This window comes from Opisthocomus hoazin, chromosome 4, assembly GCF_030867145.1.
Source record: "Opisthocomus hoazin isolate bOpiHoa1 chromosome 4, bOpiHoa1.hap1, whole genome shotgun sequence".
Taxonomy (NCBI): Eukaryota; Metazoa; Chordata; class Aves; order Opisthocomiformes; family Opisthocomidae; genus Opisthocomus; species Opisthocomus hoazin.
In genome coordinates, this window is record NC_134417.1 from 68,278,684 (window position 1) to 68,297,788 (window position 19,105).

The 19,105-nt window shown below is 41.2% G+C and overlaps 1 pseudogene; it reads left to right on the top strand.

Annotated features, from left to right (window-relative positions):
• Nucleotides 1-1,189: 1,189 nt before the first annotated feature.
• Nucleotides 1,190-18,181, top strand: LOC104330919 (1-aminocyclopropane-1-carboxylate synthase-like protein 1; annotated as a pseudogene).
• The last annotated feature ends 924 nt before the right edge of the window (nucleotides 18,182-19,105 follow it).

Sequence of the window (19,105 nt, forward strand, 5' to 3'; positions counted from 1 at the left end):
ACAACTATAGGCCAAAAAAAACCCCAAACAACAAACCACAAAACTAAGACAAATCAAGATAATTATATCCTGTTTTCTGCCACTGTTTATTATTCAGAAGAGTATCAAGTTGCTTTCCACAACAACTGTGTCTTCTTATCTGCATCTTTTCTTCTTGGAGGCTGTTTAAAAACATCTCTGATGTTTAGAAGCTGTCTAATGTTACATCCTGCAGTTATTCACAACTGCTGCTTTACATGATGATTGTTAAAGAGCTGTCTTCCTCGGCTGTTACGTAGATCAGCAGGTCTTAACAGAAGGGGAAAGAAGGCAGGGGCAGGAAAGGAACAAAACTAGAGATATTTCCCAGGAGTCTGTAGCACCCTTTCACAGCGTGCTGCCAGTGCTGGGAGGGTTTTTCACTCGTCCTCCTTCCCTACTATTTACCTTCCTGAGGTACTTAGAAAACACTGATTGAACTGCCTGTTCAGACCTGACTTGGTTTGGGCCTTTCGGTGTTAGTACCCTTTCAGTGATCAGACAGCATGTCCAGGCTTCCTCTGATCTCTTCTTCAGGGACGGCAGCAGCACCCTTCCTCAGGCCGCTCCTAGGTGTTTGGTTATATGGTCCCACTTTGTTATTTCATTCATTGAAATGTATCACGCTGTGTCAGTAATTTGAAGGACAGATCGTATTGACTGTACAATTATATTGTTCACTGCTGTCTGTTTGTAGTTCCTGTTCCCAGTGCAAGCAAAGAACCAAAGAACGTGTGATTTGTATGTTTATTCAATGTACTGCAGATGTTCTGGAGCTTCACCCTTTTCCAGTGCAGTTTGGATTAGCCCATGGCAAATGGTGGGACTGTGTTTCCACCTCTGGGGCAGTCGATTCCAGGTGTATTGGACACCCCTCCACGTGAAAGCAAACTGTGGCCTGCACTCTGCTGCCAAAGGAATTGAGAGAAACACATTGGTAAGGTCAATTGTAGCGTACCACTTGGCTGCCTTGGACTCCAGTTCATACTGGAGCTCTAACGTGTCTGGTACAGCAGCACTCAGTGGTGACGTCACTTCTTTCAGGCCGTGACAGTCTACTGTTAACCTCCGCCCTCCATCAGACTTTTGCACTGGCTGTATGGGGCTATTATAAGGTGGGTGAGTCTTGCTGATGCCTCCTTGGCTCTCCAGCTGATGAATCAACTCATGAATGGGGGCCAAGGAGTCTCAGTTTGTGCGATACTGCCGCCAGTGCACTGTCGTGGTAGCAACTGGCAGCTGCTGTTCTTCAGTTTGCAGCAATCCCGCAGCAAAGGGATCCTCTGAGAGGCCAGGCAGGGTAGAGAGCTGTTTGATCTCTGTGTTCACAGTGGTTACACCAAAAGCCTATTGGTACCCCTTTTGGTCCTTGAAGTACCCTCTCATGAGGTAATCTATGCCAAGAATAAAAGGGGCCTCCAGGCTGGTTGCAATGGGGTGCTTTTCCCACTTATCCCCTGTCAAGCTCACCTCAGCTTCTTGCATCCCCCCATCACTCCAGGGATCCAGAGGGGTTCTGTGCCCCTGTACCCTGATGCTATCGGTGTACACTGTGCACCAGTGTCTACCACAGCCTTCGAATCCATAGAAGTATAAGGCTTGGTTAGTGTTTAGCAATTAGAATACTATACTTCAATGCCAAGTATTATAAAAATTAAAAGGAATGCATGCTTGCATTAGACTATAGGTTGAGATCCTATCAGTCCTCAACCAAAATTAGATACTATACTGTCGTGGAAAATGTTCTTTAAAAACAGGAAGCCTAGGTTCCCAATCTGCTTTCTGAATCTGCACTCTTCCTTTCTACCCGCAAGGAATTTCAGCAGTGTGCTGAACGAACTCGGGGGGGTGTATGTGCACGTACACCCCACTCTCTATATAGACAAGCTTGACTATTGCCGTGGGTAATATCATTTGATCCAAGCAAGTAGGTCACTATTTATAACTAGTTGCTGTCAGGTGATCTTCGGTTACATTCTGAATTATATTAACATCTCATCTTAAGAGGTAGTAGCGTATCTACATGAAGCCTGGCGAAGATTGTGATGCAGGCACAGAAGCCTGATGCAGAGGGAGCATAAAGCCTGTGGCTAAATGGAGGACAATCCCTGCTCTTCACTGCCCAGGGAGGCTCTTTCATAGGGCCCGGGATTCAGCAGTGCACCAAGAGTGCAAAGGGAGCAACGACAAGGTTTGTTTCGCCTTCCGCAGGGCAGCGGGGACTTAGCTGCGGCGGCGCGTGGAGGTCACGCAGGCAGCCAGCGGCAGGTGTCCTGTTCGAGCCTCTTGACCGCTCTTTGACAGCCTCCGCCGTCACGGCAAGAACCAAGTAATCTCTCTGTGAACCTGCAGCCTGAAACCGGACAAACTCTGTGCCTCCCTGCCAGCTCATCGCTCATTCCTACCTCCCTTACGGGACACCGATGTCAGTTTTCCTGGGTACGTATTATGGCCCCCAGAAAAGATTGATAACCTGGGGTAGCTTTTTTCCTTTCACTCCTGTTGTCACCAACATTGTCAGCTGTCACTGACCTTTTCTCAATCGCCAACCAGTCTTTCCCCATAGTGGAGGGACTTCTGAAGAAGTGAGTGTTAAAAATAGATGCAAACACTTAACCTGTTTCTCACATGCGAGGGATTATCTCACTTTGCTACCTCTACTATCCCATAATTTTTTTTTTTAAAATAAATGTTTAGGCAGCTTTTACTCTAAAAGCAATTTATGTTTGAAGCTATCTTCATACAGCTGTGTAGCTGACAAATTTTTCGAACACTCCCTTTGAAAAATGTGCCTGTTTTGAAGGGATCCACAATTCCGGATTGAGTCTGTTGATGACTGGAAAAAGTTTCTAGAAAAAATATGACACAAGTCATTAATCGGTGCCATTAACTCTACTGAAAGGCTCAGATGTCTCAACGTTGATGGAATTTGTTAATTCCTAATAATCAAAATCTGCCAGACTTGCTTTTCCAAGAATTGGGGACACTAAATACCATCCACTGTGTTAGGTCCTTTTATTGTTAACGCTACTCTGCTGTAAATTACATTTGTCGTTTGTTTGGGGAACAGAACTTCTGTTGTACAGTAAAAATTTCATGAGATATTTCTTGTATAATGTTTAGTAAGAAATCAAACTTTGTTTCATTTCCAAAGGGAAAAATAGAAATTATTTCCTAGCCTGAAATGAAATTAAAAGATAAGCAGTGTCTGCTGAGGCTTAGGTTACACATTAGCCTAATGTTTCGTATTAGATGTCACCAGCTAGAACTCTGCTTGGCAGTATTTTAAGCGCGGCAGTTAGCAGCCTGGTTAAAAGACACAAATTTTATGATTTACATTAGAGTTGAAAAGTACTTTGGATTTTAGTTCATCCAAACAAGTCTAAAGTTTGTGTGCACCAATCCACATTTAATGTCATACAGGGAGTTTCTCCCTCTCCCTCTTCTGGCATCAGGGGAGCAAAGTAAATTCCTCCAGCCCAAAAGCAAGCAAATCTTTTAAAATATAATTTGAAAAAACAGGCATTGTATGAATTTAATTTTTTCACAAGATATTTTACTCGAATTAACTGGTGTGTGTGTTTGTGTGTATATATATATATATGTAAAATATGAAACAATATACAGTTGGTTTTGTTAATATTATGAATTTATCATTTTACTTGTTGCCTAATTTATTTCATAACTCTTAATTATTATGAAGATAGTAAAATACATACATGCTGTATAATTGCATGAAAATCTGACTATTTGCTGATTATTTAATACCTCCTCAGCTCCTGTAGCAGGGTGGGAGTGAAGCCTGCTTTCCAGGGAGTTCAGGCAACAATCATAAAACCGTGAGCAGTGCAGGGACTTGGAGCGGCCCAGAAGAAGAACACAATTTCTTGCATGAGTCGGGCCGCATTGACCCAATGGAATGAGGCTGGGAGACCGGACTACAATCTGTCAGCGTCAACTGACAGGTGGGAATTCGCTTCACTCTCACGGGCGTCATTCGGGGATAACCCGTTTACAGCTGCGGCGGGGGCTGCTCGCCGGGGGGGGGGGGAGGGTAGTCTGGCAGAGGTCTTCCAGAGCAGTGCTCCTTCCCTACATTTCAGGAGAGGGGTTGTAGAGTCTCCGTTGCAGTTAATACACCCTCTCTTCAAAGTGGGCCATCTGTGAGCACGGTCTGGGTGTCAGAGGTAAGCGTGGGTTAAGTGAAATATTTTGCATCGGAAGCACAAGGGAGACGGCAACTTGGTCGTGATAATGATGTGTTTGGCCTCAGTGCGAGCTGTTAAGATACTTGAAAAGTTTAACATTTATTAACTAATACCCAGTTGTGCCTCAGGTACAAATTTGGAGACATCAGTTCTATAACCCGTTTTAGGTTTTTAGCAAGCCCTGTACCAGATTATGTCTCTTTTTTCATTAGCATACACACACAACAGGATTGGAAAGGTGCAAATGTTGGTTTAAGGCACAATTGCTTTAGTTTTCCCTTTTCTCAAATAGGCCAGAGGGTAAAAATTTGTCATAGGTACACTGAAATAAAAATCTATTGACTAAGGTTTAGTGTGCTGTTCCAATTATGCAGCAGAGAGATCTAGGATAAAATATTTTCGGATGCTCAGATGGTGGCTGGTAAACAAATGCTAAATCATTTTACTGGTATTGAGGTCACAAGTGCAAGTCAGACTAATGCAAACAAAGTGTGAAAAATTCTTCCTCCATCTCCTTTAGCAGCCAGTGGGGCTTTTGTAAGGCTCCCAAGCACACAGCCTTCCTCTGACACCGTGCAGCAGCAGTGGTGCATCAGCTGCTGTTAGAGAAGCAGCGGAGGTATTGTGGCTCTTAGTGCTGCCCCATAATAGTTTCCAAAAATCTTTAACAGCTTGAATTAGCTGAAATGATTTAGTGAAGAACGGTATCTCGGTGAAAAGATCAGTCTGGGATTCCTGTAACGGGAAGGGTTGCTGTTGCTTTTCTTCTGTTGGTTGAGAAGCTAATCAAAGTTGACATGTGAATTAAAAGCCAGTATCATAAATATTGCAAGCCTTGTTTATGCTTTGATGTATCTCAGAAGTGGCTGCATAACCCGGTAGGTACAGCTGGGATGCTTTTGCTCAATGGGTTATTCAGGACTTGTTTTAATATGTGACAGGATAATCCAATAAATAATTCTTTCATTATTTTCTTCCTTTATTTTAATGACATTTTAATGTTGTTTTCTAGTAACTTAAAGCTAAAAAAGAGAAGTGCAAAGTATAAACAGAGTTGTAACTCCTGAATTTTTATATTCTCCATTTCCTTAATACTGCTGGATATTTTTTTTTAAATACATATGCTACAACGGAACAGAAACTCCCATGAGCGCTGTGTTCTACACTCTCTCTCTTTCATGTCACTAGCTGACAAGACCTGACATGAATTATCTGGAGCCTAGTCTTTTCCAGTATTCTGATACGCAAGGTACCAGAAGGTAAGATGTTCATCTTCCCTCTCTCCACGTTGCGCGTGGCCAGTGCTCGTCATGGTTCGTGGGAAGCTGGGTGTGGTTTCCCCGCTCCGGTGAGCCCGAAGGAGAGGTGTGTTACTGCCTGCCACGCCTGGGTTCCTGCGCAGGAGTTACCTTTCCGCATTTTCTTTCTGGTTTTCTCCCCACCCTCTCTGTACCACAAAGGCCCGGAATGCCACGGGTCAGAGATCCCCGGGGGCTTGCTGGCGAGCCAGGGAGCAGGTACTGCTGTTTGCTCCAGAGCTGTGGCAGATTGCTCCCGGAGTGATTCATTCTGGTCTGGGTGGGGGATAAACTGAAACTCTGGGAACTGTGGAGGGGAGGTGAAATACTGGCCCCCTGAATCACAGAATCACAGAATGGTAGGGGTTGGAAGGGACCTCTGTGGGTCATCTAGTCCAACCCTCCTGCCGAAGCAGGGTCACCTACAGCAGGCTGCAGAGGACCTTGTCCAGGCGGGTCTTGAATATCTCCAGAGAAGGAGACTCCACCACCTCCCTGGGCAGCCTGTTCCAGTGCTCCGTCACCCTCACAGGGAAGAAGTTCTTCCTCATGTTCAGACGGAACTTCCTGTGCTTCAGTTTCTGCCCGTTGGCCCTTGTCCTGTCGCTGGGCACTACTGAAAAGAGTTTGGCCACATCCTTCTGACACCCACCCTTCAGATATTTGCAAGCATTTATAAGGTCCCCTTGCAGCCTTCTGAAGGTAGATCGGAACTCCACCATCGTCTTCACTTGGGCTGGAAGCCTGTCTTGATCTAAAGAAGCATCATTTACTCGGGCTTCACTGTTGCTGGTACCCAAATTATTGTCTTTTCTCCAAAACCAGACCCCACTTGGACTCAAAGATGCTTCTATAATTTCTCATTTTTCTAGTGTACAGCAATAATAGTTGAGTCACAGTCACTCTTATTCAAGGCAGCAGATGGCTTCTGCGTGCTTGTATCTCACAAAATGTAGCACACTGGATATCTGAAGAAATTATGTTATTTAATCAAAATCTTCAAGGCTTTCATAACAGAATGAATTATGCATTTGTTCTGGTTTTGGTAAGCTTCATTCTCAGTGTATTTTGTGCTTCTTTTTTTTTTCCTGAGAAATATGTGATTGCATAGTTGACTTTAATTCTCTGTTTTAGCTTCAGAGAAGAAATTGCCAAATTTCTAACTCACTATGCCAGAGCTGCAGAAGAACTGAATCCGGAATATGTAAGACAAGTACTTTATCTATTTTTCTCAAACTGAAGAAGATGAGCAAATCTGAGCACAAATGTCAGCAAGATACTACAGGAAGGATATATGGCAGATTTGCAGAAGTCTTAGTAGTGTTAATATTCCATTTGAAAAAGTGGGCAACGTAACATTCAAGGATTTGGTGTTACAGGTGTGGTGGTATGGCTTTTTAGCTCTTGCTTTTTGAATTTAAACTAGGCAAGTGCTGATATTTCTGCTAAATATTTCATTGCTAAATGAAACTTTGTACTATTTCTTCCAGATAACTGTTATGAATGGCTGTTGTGCTGTTTTTGCTGCTCTGTCAACTGTATTGTGTGACCCTGGTGGTGAGTAAAAACTTGATTATTTTACTTAAAAACGTTTGTTGGAAGTGAATATAATCATATTGTGACTCCTGACAGCCTTCTGTTATTGTAACTGCCTGAAGGAAGCAAGCCATGGCATTTCTTTGTACTGGCAGAGTGTCTTTGAAATAATGCCCCTGTTTCTAGAACGGTGGAAAATGTTTGAGGTGTCAGCAGGCCCACTGACTTTCTGGAATGCAAGCTATGTTTTTTTTAAGAGCATTATAGGAAGAGGAGAAGGGTATCAAGAGAATGCAGTGTGTTTGGGAAAGTTCTGAGAAGAAGAGGTGGAAACCGTGGCAAAAGCTGGAGGGAGGTGGGCTGGGTTGAAATCTGGGACCCAGAAAAAATTTGGCAGCTGGGTGAAGAGAACACGTGGAAGGAAGATGGTGGTGAGGAGGAGGCAGAGGTGCCCCGCTGTAGCACCCCGCTGCTGGCACCCCTGGGAGGAGGGTGCTGTGATGCGGGGGAATGGGGTGCAATGGCTTCAGCGTAGCAGTGGCAAAAAGTGCTGTGAAACCAGTGGGGTTTGTTTAGCTTTAAATGATGTTTACTAAGGCTGCTTGTATCTGTGTCCGTTTTAACGTGTTCAGATTTCATTGTATTTGCAGTTTTAACAGGAACTTCCACCTGAGTGCTGACAGGCTCCTTTGTACCCCTTGGTTAACATAGGAACCTGGGGCTACCTCCCAGAAAAAAAAAATGAGGACGGACACAGCTTCCACAGTGCTGCAGGTTCCCTGGCTGCAAGAGAGCACCTGGGCAACCAGAAGGAAGTAGTTGAGGTTTGCAGCAATTCCTGATGAAAAAGTGATGGTAACAGAGCGCTAGCAAAATAGCGAGAGCAAGATCGTAATTTGTCATGATTCTTGAAATAAATGAATGAATAAATAAAATGACTCATTGATCAAGTCCATTCCCTTTACTGAAAATTTATATGACTATTGAATCTGCTATTGCAAATGCTAAGGAAGAAAATTGGGAAATAATTCAGGTTGACTGATGTATGCTATATTTTCAATTCTGTTTAAATATTATTTTAGGGCATAATGAAGGCTTTGAGATTAAATCAGATGTCAAATTCTTAGATTGTCAGTTTAGTCTGTTAGACTATCATGAAATAATTGCTCGTGCGAAATGTTCCTTTCATTTTTTAGTATTTTTAGATGGATATCGCATTCCGGCTCCATACTACGGTGGTATAAATTCAAAAACATGGCTATATGGCGGAATACAGCCTGTTCACGTGCCCTTGTTCAGTGAGCTTTAGTTACTCACATACATTAACAGACACTTCACAGGGAACAATCAAAAAAACCCTGAAAACACAAACCAGGTCCACGCGAAGAGCCGGGACCAGTCTAGCACCTTTAGCGACAGCCTGGCTTTCTCTCAGCCTGCAGCACGGCAGGAGGCTGGTGCCGTCAGATGTGTAGGATTACGTTGGTTCTGGGCAGACACTGTTCTGCACTGAGATGCTGAATTATAATTTGCCAGCTCTAAGTCTGTCACTCCTACCACAAGTAAATTTGGTTTGCAAATTTTTCTCCTTAAGCATGGAAAGATGTATCTGCCACATAAAATGTGTAACATTCGATCCGCCTTTAAAAGCTCAGTAATCTGTGAGGCAAGTCGAAGGCAGGTAGCATCTTTTATAAGACCAAATCATACAGTCAGAGGGGAAAAAAGTGATCATTCAACTACACAAGTTCTTCTGTAAGTCACTAATAGTGTAATCTTGGATAAGGGCAACATTTGAAAACAAAATAATTCAGTTACATAGAAAAGACTGATCTTAGTTTCAGTTTCTTTAATAAAAGCCAGTAGCAATTTTATTTTCACTAGGTGGGAGTGTTTCTTCACTGTCTTCTTTTTTTTATATATGTGTATTTAATATTATATATGCATGTTTAATATTTTTTAATTCTTGTTGATTTTTTTTGTGCTGTAGGTGACTGACAAAGAAAGTCACCCTTCCAGTTAACAGCTGAAAAATTAGAAGATGCATTACAAAGAGCTAAAAAGCAGGTATCAATAACATTGATTTCTGATTTTCATGTTTCCCTGGTTATTTTGTAAGTAGCGTATGATCTCAGCATTGAAGCATTTGTGCAGATTTTCCATCTTGTGGCTGAGGTGGGTCCAACTCTAGCAGCAGGAGTCAAATTGATTTTATAATCTGGGCACTGTAGCAAAATGCAGAGAAACTCTCTGACTCTGTTTTGAAGAAGAGATCGTAACTTGTGTTTCAAGACCAAGTTTCTTTCTCTGTAGATTTTAAAGGAATGCGAAGTGTTGTAAACAAGCCCTTGTTCTGACCCTCAGAAGAAAGAATATGTTACTGTAATGACCTACTCAGTTAATTAAAGAAACATGTATAATGTGATTTTGAAGAGGGTTCTTCTGAGTTCCAGCGAACAAGGAATTGCTAGCAAACAAAAAATTACAGATGTAATTTTTCCAGAGTTTAGGAAACTTCATTAGTTCAAAACACTTCGCATGTTCAGTGATTTTGTTCTGAGCAGGATTGCATAAATGAGGATATTATTGCTTGTTACACAGAATATTTGTTTTTTCACATTCCTCTCTGTCTTTGGAACCACTTTTCTTCCTGTGGAAATGTTTGGTTTTGTGAATGTCCACAAAATAATGCTCACCAGCATTTGAGGCTAAAACATTTCCTGTTCTTACTGTCTTGACGTTCATAATCCACTCACTTCATGGAAAATTATAAATGCACTTTCACTTACCTGTTTGGGCTACTCCTTGAAAAGATCCGGCGGAGGAAGCACAGGCTGAATCATAAAACATTCTACCAAAGATGTGGTGGTGACGGCAGTGATGATTCAAAGCATGAAGTGAGCTAGACATCTTGTGTCCTCTTCCAGGATACAAAACGAGCTTTAACAATAGATGAAGGCTGTAGTTACAAGGAAGATCACTTACAGAGGTCAGGTATAAGTAGGGTCACATAAAAAAGGTGGGTATTTTGGATACATGCCACTGCGTGCATCACTTTTTTTGCAGCTATGTTGAAGCTGTCCTAGTTAGCTAATTGCTTGGTCAGCGTGGTGCCTGTGTTTAGACACCATCTGCACATCTGTGTCATCCGTCTGTGCCTTTGCCAGCCGGTGTGAGCCCCAGCGTTCAGACACTCGCGGCTGGACCCCGGCAGCGGGAGGCAGCGAGCATCCCTGCTGTGCTGCTGGGGCTGGCAGGGCACGGGCTCACAGGCGAGGTCAGCGCTTCAGAGACCTCCGTGTGTTTGTCAGCCTGCTAGAGCTGAGACTGTTCTCACGAATAATAGCATAAACATCTGCTTTGGATACACGTAATACAATAAATAGCTGGAGGAACTAGGCTAGAACAACAACTGAGCAACTGCCGTTCCCACGGCAGCTGTTCCCCTGAGCAGTAATGGCTCACTCAGCATCTTCTGCTTATGTGCAATACCCTAAATACGTTATTGTGCAAGGAGTACTCGGGGAACAGCTGTTCGTGCTTAGTATTTGCATCTTATCTTGCTGTCAGGTAATTGCTCCCTGTAGCTGGAATAAAGGCAATACACTGAAAGTTCATTTCTTGCAAAGTTCTTGCTCGCAGTACCTGTTAAGGTTCAGACAAATTGCACGTGGCAAGGAAAGCAAATAGCAGGGCTTCCTCATCACTGAACTTTATGTCCTGGAGTTCACCGAGGGTTGGTCTTTGCAAACAATCTACTTTGGAGGAGGCTTGGATGGAGTGAGAATTTGCGGTGGGTGAGGTTTTCTAAAAATTAAAAATGTGGAAACTAAAAATAATAATTGAATTTGAAGTTAATCCCAGACATGAAGCAATAAGGCAACTCCTCATATTGATATGTTTAAAGTCTTGAAAGTTCCTGCTGTAGTCATTGCACTCTTTGATTGTGTACAATAAAAATGTATTTGCTCCATATAGCTTATGTTAATGTACATTAAGGATTTTTTTTTTTTTTTAGCAAGTGTAAAATAAATTATTTTCTGGAAAATTCCTGTAGAGTTAAAAAGACTGATTATGTTTGTACTTGTAATCTGATTTTTGATCATGTGGGACTGTTCATATTACACAGTAGGATATTTAGCTTCTGTGGAGAGAGAATTTCCGTAACAGAAATTCTGCACTGTTGGTAAATATAATTAAAAAGTAATTATTTGCCCAAGACCTCTGTGCATCTCATAGAACACCAAGTAATTCAATTTTCAGTATTCTGCAAATTCTATTACTTGTTTAAAGAAATAATCAACATTGAAAAATTTATTACTTGGCAGGTTATTAGATGTCGAAGTCCAACTTCTGTTCAGCTTTCCCATGGTTACCAACAGTAATTTTGCTCAGTCCTGGGAAATTATTTTGGACGTATGTCTGCAGAACCAGTATTAATCCCAACAACACCATAATCTTGCCTGTTGATATCAGTGGGTGTTTCAAATGAGTGCTAACCTGATCTACATTTCTAATAAACTATTTAGTATGCTTTTTGGGATGGTATTGGATAAATTACAAAACAAGGTTGGTAGCGCTGGAACCTCATCTGTATAGTAATTATAGTATGTGATTAAATAATTTTCAAAAGCTGCTTTTTCCTGAAGCATTCACAAACTCCCTCGCTGCATCCTCGCTAGTCATTGCCGTGATGTCGTCTGTGTCTCCAGCTATCAGTTTTTCTTTTTCCAGGGTGTTCGAGTCAGAGCGTTAATCCTGATCAACCCGCAGAACCCATTAGGGGACATTTACCCAGCACAGTTACTGAAAGAGTGTCTGGAGTTTGCGCACAGGGTTGAGCCCTGGTGCTGTTTGTTCGCTATTTCATTTTCTGCTGATGCAGTATAGCAGTGATGAGATGGTTGGTGATCACCTGTTCTTTGCGTGCACGTGTTCGGAGGAGGTGGTGGGTAGGGTCCGGGTCAGGTTTCTTGTGTAGCTGTCTCTTTCTGGGAGCACTGGAATAAATTGCTTAAGCTGGGATCCAACAATGTCTTTCTTAATCAAATGCTGTTGGGATTTTTGTTTGCCTAACAATATGTCTTTATTAGATGGCTTTGATGCATGGCTCAGAAAAATGACAACAGTTGATTTTCAGTCTTCAGCAGTAGCAGTAAACATGGCCAGCACCGTCATTTGCAACACTGTCAAAGTAGGAAAATCTGAACATTTGATATTGGGTGAAAGTAACTGAATTGGCGAGGAGTAAGTCAATGGCCTGAAGTTCTGTAGCAGCTTTTATACCTACTTAGATTGAGGTGTGCAAGCAATTTGCTTTCCACCAAAGGAAGATACTTCCGAAATGTCTCAGCCCCGTTCCACTTCTTTTATCCTTCCCCAGCTCAGAGTCATGTTCTAAGCTGTAACAGTCTCCTGAATCCCTTGGATGCTGATGGGGAAAAACCACGTCCTTTTAAAAAGCATCTGTATTTTTTTAGGAAAAGATACCTTTCTTTATTGCTTCAGTGAGCTTCTGCCAAAGAGTAACCACAAAATCCTGTATGCGCTCTGAAAGCTGACAGTACTTAGTTTCTGACAATCCTAAAAAGAGTGGCTTGGTAGCAATTGCTCATTAATTACCAAAGATTACTGGGAATAACACAACATTCCTGCATTTGTGGCATGATTTTCTTGTCATGGAAACAGCAGTGGAGGTTGGTAGAGTTCAATGTGCTACTTCCAGTTACCAAGTTTTTAAAAAGGCAGATGTATCTTTTCTCAGCATGCCCCATGGATTTCAGGATGCAACCAACTTAAGTTGGTACTAAAATAATGTTAGAGAATAAGGATTAGAAACAACAATTTTACTTTTAATGTAAAAACTGTTCCGAAACAAAACTTCCTTTTAAAAAAATTATAGAACTCAACGATCAAATTAAATGAGGTTTACTTAGAAGAGGATACGTGTGCCACTTGGGTGTTTAAAACCGTTCTGCAATTTTTTTCAGTATTTATAAATATATGCATGGCTTGTTGGTATCAAGTATGATAACGTGACTTACTGTTTACTGTGGCTTTCACAACCAGAGTGTATTAGAGTTATCTTAAGTGCATGGCAAGTCTTTTTTAAAATCTAACATCTGCTTTCAACTTCAAGCCTCGCTGGCGAAACCTTGCAGGGTAAAGGAGTTTATAATATATTGCTATGTTAATTTTAAATTTTAAATAAGAGTTGGGTGGGACCATACATATTCCAGAGAACCACTGGATTGAGCAGGCACTTGGATTTTGTTTCAGATATATGGAAAGTTATTGCTGCTGCGAAGTATAGACTATGTGTAAAAAGAAGTTGGTGATGCACAAGTGCTCACAGTACGTCTTGTGACCTCTTGCTGTAAAATTTGTAGGGGGAATGCAATAGCAAATAGGTGTGCTTATGGATGCTTTGTTACGGCAGTAGTTGAGAGTATACATATATATGCAAAGAAATTTTTTTAAAAATATGTTAATATGCCTGTATTTTTCTATGTGTAGATATGAATTGCATGTACTAATGGATGAAATATACATGCTGTCTGTTTATGATGATACCACCTTCACCAGTGTTCTTAGCTTAGATTGGTAAGTGTGATTTCTAGCAGGGATTAAAAGATTTTTAATCCTAGTAGAACCCAAGCTGTTTTTCTCAAGCTTCTGGTTAGCTAGCGTAACTGGTATAGTGCGAATTAACTCATATCCACGTCTTTGCAACTATGAGACTAGTTAATACAAGAGATCTTCTTCATAGACTGCTTTAAATGGCAGATCTTTTGCTTCCAGCTAATGTGTATGGTACAGTAATAACAATAAAACTTGATAGAGCACTTAGTCATTTTGCCACTTTGCTTTTCTTTGTTGTTCCCTGTTACGCAGACTGAGCATAAGGTTGTCACCATAATGATAGTGAAGTTGCCTAAGGTTGTGCAAGTTACCTGCTATAACGAGCCTCCTTCCTGAGTAGTAGGCTGTTGGGCTCTTAGTTTCCTAACAGGTGATGAAGAGATTAAATGCTTCAAGAATATTCAAACCTGTTGGTATCTGACTAATAAAACTTCTTTCCCAAAAAGTACGTCATTGTCTTTGTGTAACTGCATAAATTTCCTACTGGTGGGAAATTTCCAAGTCCATCCAAGCCCAGTGAGCCCTCACCCACACAAGATCATGAACCATAAACAAAGCCTAAAAAAATACTTTTGTTATTGTGAAAGTTCACCCAGCTCTATTGGACTGAAGAAGGAGATTTCCAGCCTTGGCCTTACTTACACAAAGTTGCACAAAGGAGAAAAAGCCATCATCTTCAGTGGTAGACTGAGGTGTGTTTTGTTTAGTTGCACCCTACTGTGTAGGTGCATGCCCTGAAATGTTTGCTTCTCCCTTCCCTAGCCTCAAATGCGACGTAGTTGACCAAACAGTTCTCTGTCAAGTACAAGATCAGACTACACAGTGGGAATCTGGGAATTTTAACTGGAGGGTGACATCTTACTGCAGGTCCTTTCTGTGAGCTGATCCTGAGAGTTCTGACAAGAAATCCGTATTTTCAAAACCTTTTGTATATAGCAGTTTAGAAAACACAGGGAAAAATCATAGAATCATTAAGGTTGGAAAAGACCTCTAAGATCATCAACTCCAACCGTCAACCCATCACCACCATGCCTGCTAAACCATGTCCCGAAGTGCCACATGTACACGTTTTTTGAACACCTCCAGGGATGGTGACTCCACCACCTCCCTGGGCAGCCTGTTCCAAACCCTGACCACTCTTTCAGTAAATGCTTCCTAATATCTAATCTAAACCTCCCCTGATGCCACTTGAGGCCATTAATCAGTGTCATAGGGTAATGTTTCATTAAAAGATCTCTGAAAAAATGGCATGTCACCTTAAAAGATTAAATACCAATTTTACTAAGAAATTACTACAATTTTACAAATGTAAACATTTTTGTAACCTGCATAACTTGTTGTTCTATAGCAACAGTTCTTCTCTTTCTCTTTTCTCATTCAGTTTACCGGATCCAGAACGGACACATTTTATGTGAGGTTTTAGCAAGGTAGATCAAAATACTGTTGGCGTTTTAATTTAAGACCTTTCTCCACAAAAATTAGTTGGGCTATTCTGACGTAATTTGTGTCACAGGTGCCAAACTGAGTTTCTCTTTGTTTGTTACTTTGTTTTCTTCTTTGGTAGTGTAAAATTTGTTAAAGTTGAGTTTAATTTGGGATCAACGTAACAGCAACAGTTAATGCATATGCATTAAAGGCATTGAAACATATAAGCCCATTTCAGATCTGTAGCATTTTGCTTTTTCTTCTCTTGGAGGGAACAGTAAACCGATGACTGGTTGGAAACAATAGTGGGTGTAATGGGGACAGCCCAAGGGTGTGAGCCAAGTGTGTTTCCAGTTAGCCTGTAAAGCAGCCCTGTTAAAGCCACTGACCTCCCTGCCGCAGGGTTGTTCAGACGTTGCTGGCTGGTTTTTATCACACTTGGGACTCCGTTTGGCAACGTTGAGAATTTACTCCAGAAGGGTGTTTTTTTCCTGTACGTCACAATGACTCTAGACTTGGTGGCTTGACAAAGCACAAACATAAAGTAAAAACTGCACCTCGCTCCCTTCTTTTTGTCCTCCAAGGATTTCTGTATGAGTGGTATCAGAGTCGGAGTATTGTACACCAGAAATCATGGAATTCGGAAGGCTGTGAATCAGCTGGCTGTCTTCCATAGCTGTCCCGGACCTGTCCAGCACTTTCTCAGTCAGTTCCTTGGGGACAGAGGTTAGCCACACTAGAAATGTTTCCATTGAGCTGTTCTATTTTTCCGTTGCAGGTGTAAGTAAAACAATCACATTTTTCTTGCTTTGACAGATTGGTTGGCTAATGTATTTATTCCCACCAACAAAAAGCGACTTAAAGAAGCACAGAGTATTCTTGTGGATGGGCTGACAGATGTTGGGATACCTGTGCTCAAAAGTTCAGGAGGACTCTATGTGTGGGCAGACTTCAGAAAGGTATGTAAGAAGTCTGAAAAGGGGTGGGAATGTAGAACTTGGAAAGGTAAAAATTACTTATGCATGTTGTTACACACTTTGTCAAGTCAGGTCCTGGAAAAATCCTTTCAATTAATTTATGCACTTGTTCAACCTTTAATAAAAAATTATTTTCTTCTTTCAGTTCTTAAAATCACAGACATTTGAAGCTGAACTTGAATTACGGCAGAAGCTTCTTGATAAAAAACTCCTGATTAGCCCTGGAAAAGCTTTTTATTGTTATGAACCTGGATCATTTAGACCGGTTTTCTCCGATTCTGTGGATAAGATTCACTTGTGTAAGTGGGTTTTACTTCTAATAGGGCACATAGTAGCACACAAGTTTTAAGAAATGTTAGCATTATAAATCGTGATTTCAAACCTAATTATTCACTCTCAGCTTGTGAGGGACATTTTTAGAATTTGTACGAACTGAGAAATATTAGATTGGCCCAGAGCATCAGTGACAAAGCGCTTACGTTGGATTCTGTTAAACCCCTAAGCTTTCAGAATTTAATTTTAAGATTTATTTTCACTCTATCGGAAGTAAAGAACCAAATTTTATGTGAAAGGATTTATACTATTTCAAATTATGCTTTATGATGTGGGAATTCCCCACTATCCCTCATTTTTCTGTGGCTCATGTTGGATATGAAAAATGTATCCATCACTTATGCTGTAAAATACTTAATCTTGAATGAATGCTTTATATTGCTGGCAAAGGGGATAACTGTGAAACAGAGCATATAGAGTTATAGAAAAATGTGGACTGAAAGGGAACTCTCGGGTAATCCAGCACAACTCCCTGCTCAAGGCAGGGCCAGCCTCTAAGGCAGAGAGCAGGTTGCTCCAGGCCTTGCTCAGTCAAGGCTTGAGCCTGTCTAAACACGGAGATTACGCAGCGTCCCTGAGGAACCTGTTTCAGTGTTTAATCACTCTCATCGTGAATTTTTTTTCTCCATACGTTCAGTCAGTATTTCCCTCTGTATTTCCTCTCTACAGGTATTCAGAGACTAGAGCAAATATTGCACAGTTACACTGCTGAGCTGGTCACAAACAATACAGCTTTTACTGCAGATGCTTTATGCAGTTCAGAAAAAGATTCTTCAGGCAAACCCTCAAACACACCAGGAAAAGATGTCTCCCAGATAAAAAATATACTTGTTTATTAAAATCATATATGCATTTAATGATACAGTTTAGCATGCTTACGTTTACTAAAGGTGTGTATGACTTCAGTATTTTTGGGTGTAACCTTGCATAACACTCTCACCTTGCTGTGACCTGACATTAATAATCTGGCAAGTGGACTTGCTGAAGTTGAATTTTAAGGAAAATGGGCCTTTTGGATATTGTGAAATTAGCCCCTGTTAAGCACAGTTTTACTTCATTTCAAGTGTGCTATCTGTCAGTAAAATCAGTGAGTCTTAATATATACTTACATGGTTGTTGAATTATGAAATTTTGAAGACACTGGTAAAATGGTTGTGCATATTACTATATGCACTATATGCACTACATCACTTGCTGTGATATATTGTATATTTTAATCTGAATACTGAAAGTACTGAATCAGGTGATACTCAAATTTTGCTAAACTTTTGTAGCTGGCAGAATGTTTTTGTATATTTGTGAGATCGCCCTAAATATATACATCTCTCAGACATTTTATGCTCCTTTCTGTATATGCATGCTAAGTGAGTACTTTCTGAGAAAGCGTTTAGATTTTTGGTTTCTGGGCTCGCTTTCAGATCATTTCTGTGTGATTATTTCTTTCAGATTATATCTTATTCATTGGCTAGTGTTTTCATACATGAACTATAAACAAACCATTGAAGGTCTGTAATGTATACTAATTTGACAGAGTTGTATGGGGACTTTTTTCTTTGATTTGTTGGGTTTCTTTTTTTTTAAGTATTTGCAGAATTAATTCACCATTTGCTCTGTGATTTAGGTTTGGTGAGACAAAACCAGAACTGCAAAACTAACAGACTGCCACTATAACGGCTCAGTAGGAATATTGTCTCACTGTAAATACCCTAATAAACTTCGAATTTGGGCTCCTGATAGTAACATGGCCTTTGACCTGGTTTTTGTGGCATTTAAACTTGGCAACCTTACACTATTCAGGCTGATAACATAAATAATCTGCCGTACAGCAATTTTTAAAGCTTGTGGAATCATGGAATAGTTGAGGCTGGAAGGCACCCCTGTAGATCGCATTGTCCAACATTGCTGCGTGGACAAGGGTCAGCCAGAGCAGGTTGACCACAACTGCGTCCCGTTAAGTTTTGCCTGTCTCCAAGGATGGAGACTCCACCACCTCTCTAAGCAGCTTGTCCCAGAGTTCGATCACTCTTTTTTACTAACAATGTTTTTCTTCTATTTAAACAGAATTTCTTTTTCTAATTTGGTGCCCGTTGCCTCTTGTCCTATCACTGGGTACCCGGAAGAGCCTGGCTCCAGCTTCCTTACACCCTCTCGTCCAGTATTTACACACACAGATAAGATCCCCCCTGAGCCTTCTCTATTCCAGGCTGCCAGCTCTCCCCCTCTCCTTGTATTTCAGATGCTCCAGTCTCTTAACCACTGTTGAGGCCCTTCACTGGACTTCTTCCAGTATGTCCATGTCTTTCTCATACTGGAGAGCCCAGAACACCGGGCCCCAGCATTCCCAATGTGTCACACTCATGCTGTGTAGAGAAGCCCATGGTGTTTATCATAGTCATCTGATCTTGACAGGGAGTGAAGAGTGAAACAGCAACAACAGCGAAAAAACTTAATGAGTAAGCTTTCCAGGCCTGTGAAAAAAAAGGTTTATAATAAAACTCTACAGAAGACCTTCTGAAAACATGCTGACTGCACTTGGCAGATGAAATTTACTGTAGGTAAAAGGAAAAGCAATATGACAGGGTCTAACGATCATTGCTCTTCAGTAATGATCCCTCATGAAACATCAGCTTGTTGTTAAGAGGGATTTGAATGCTAGAAATCATTAGAG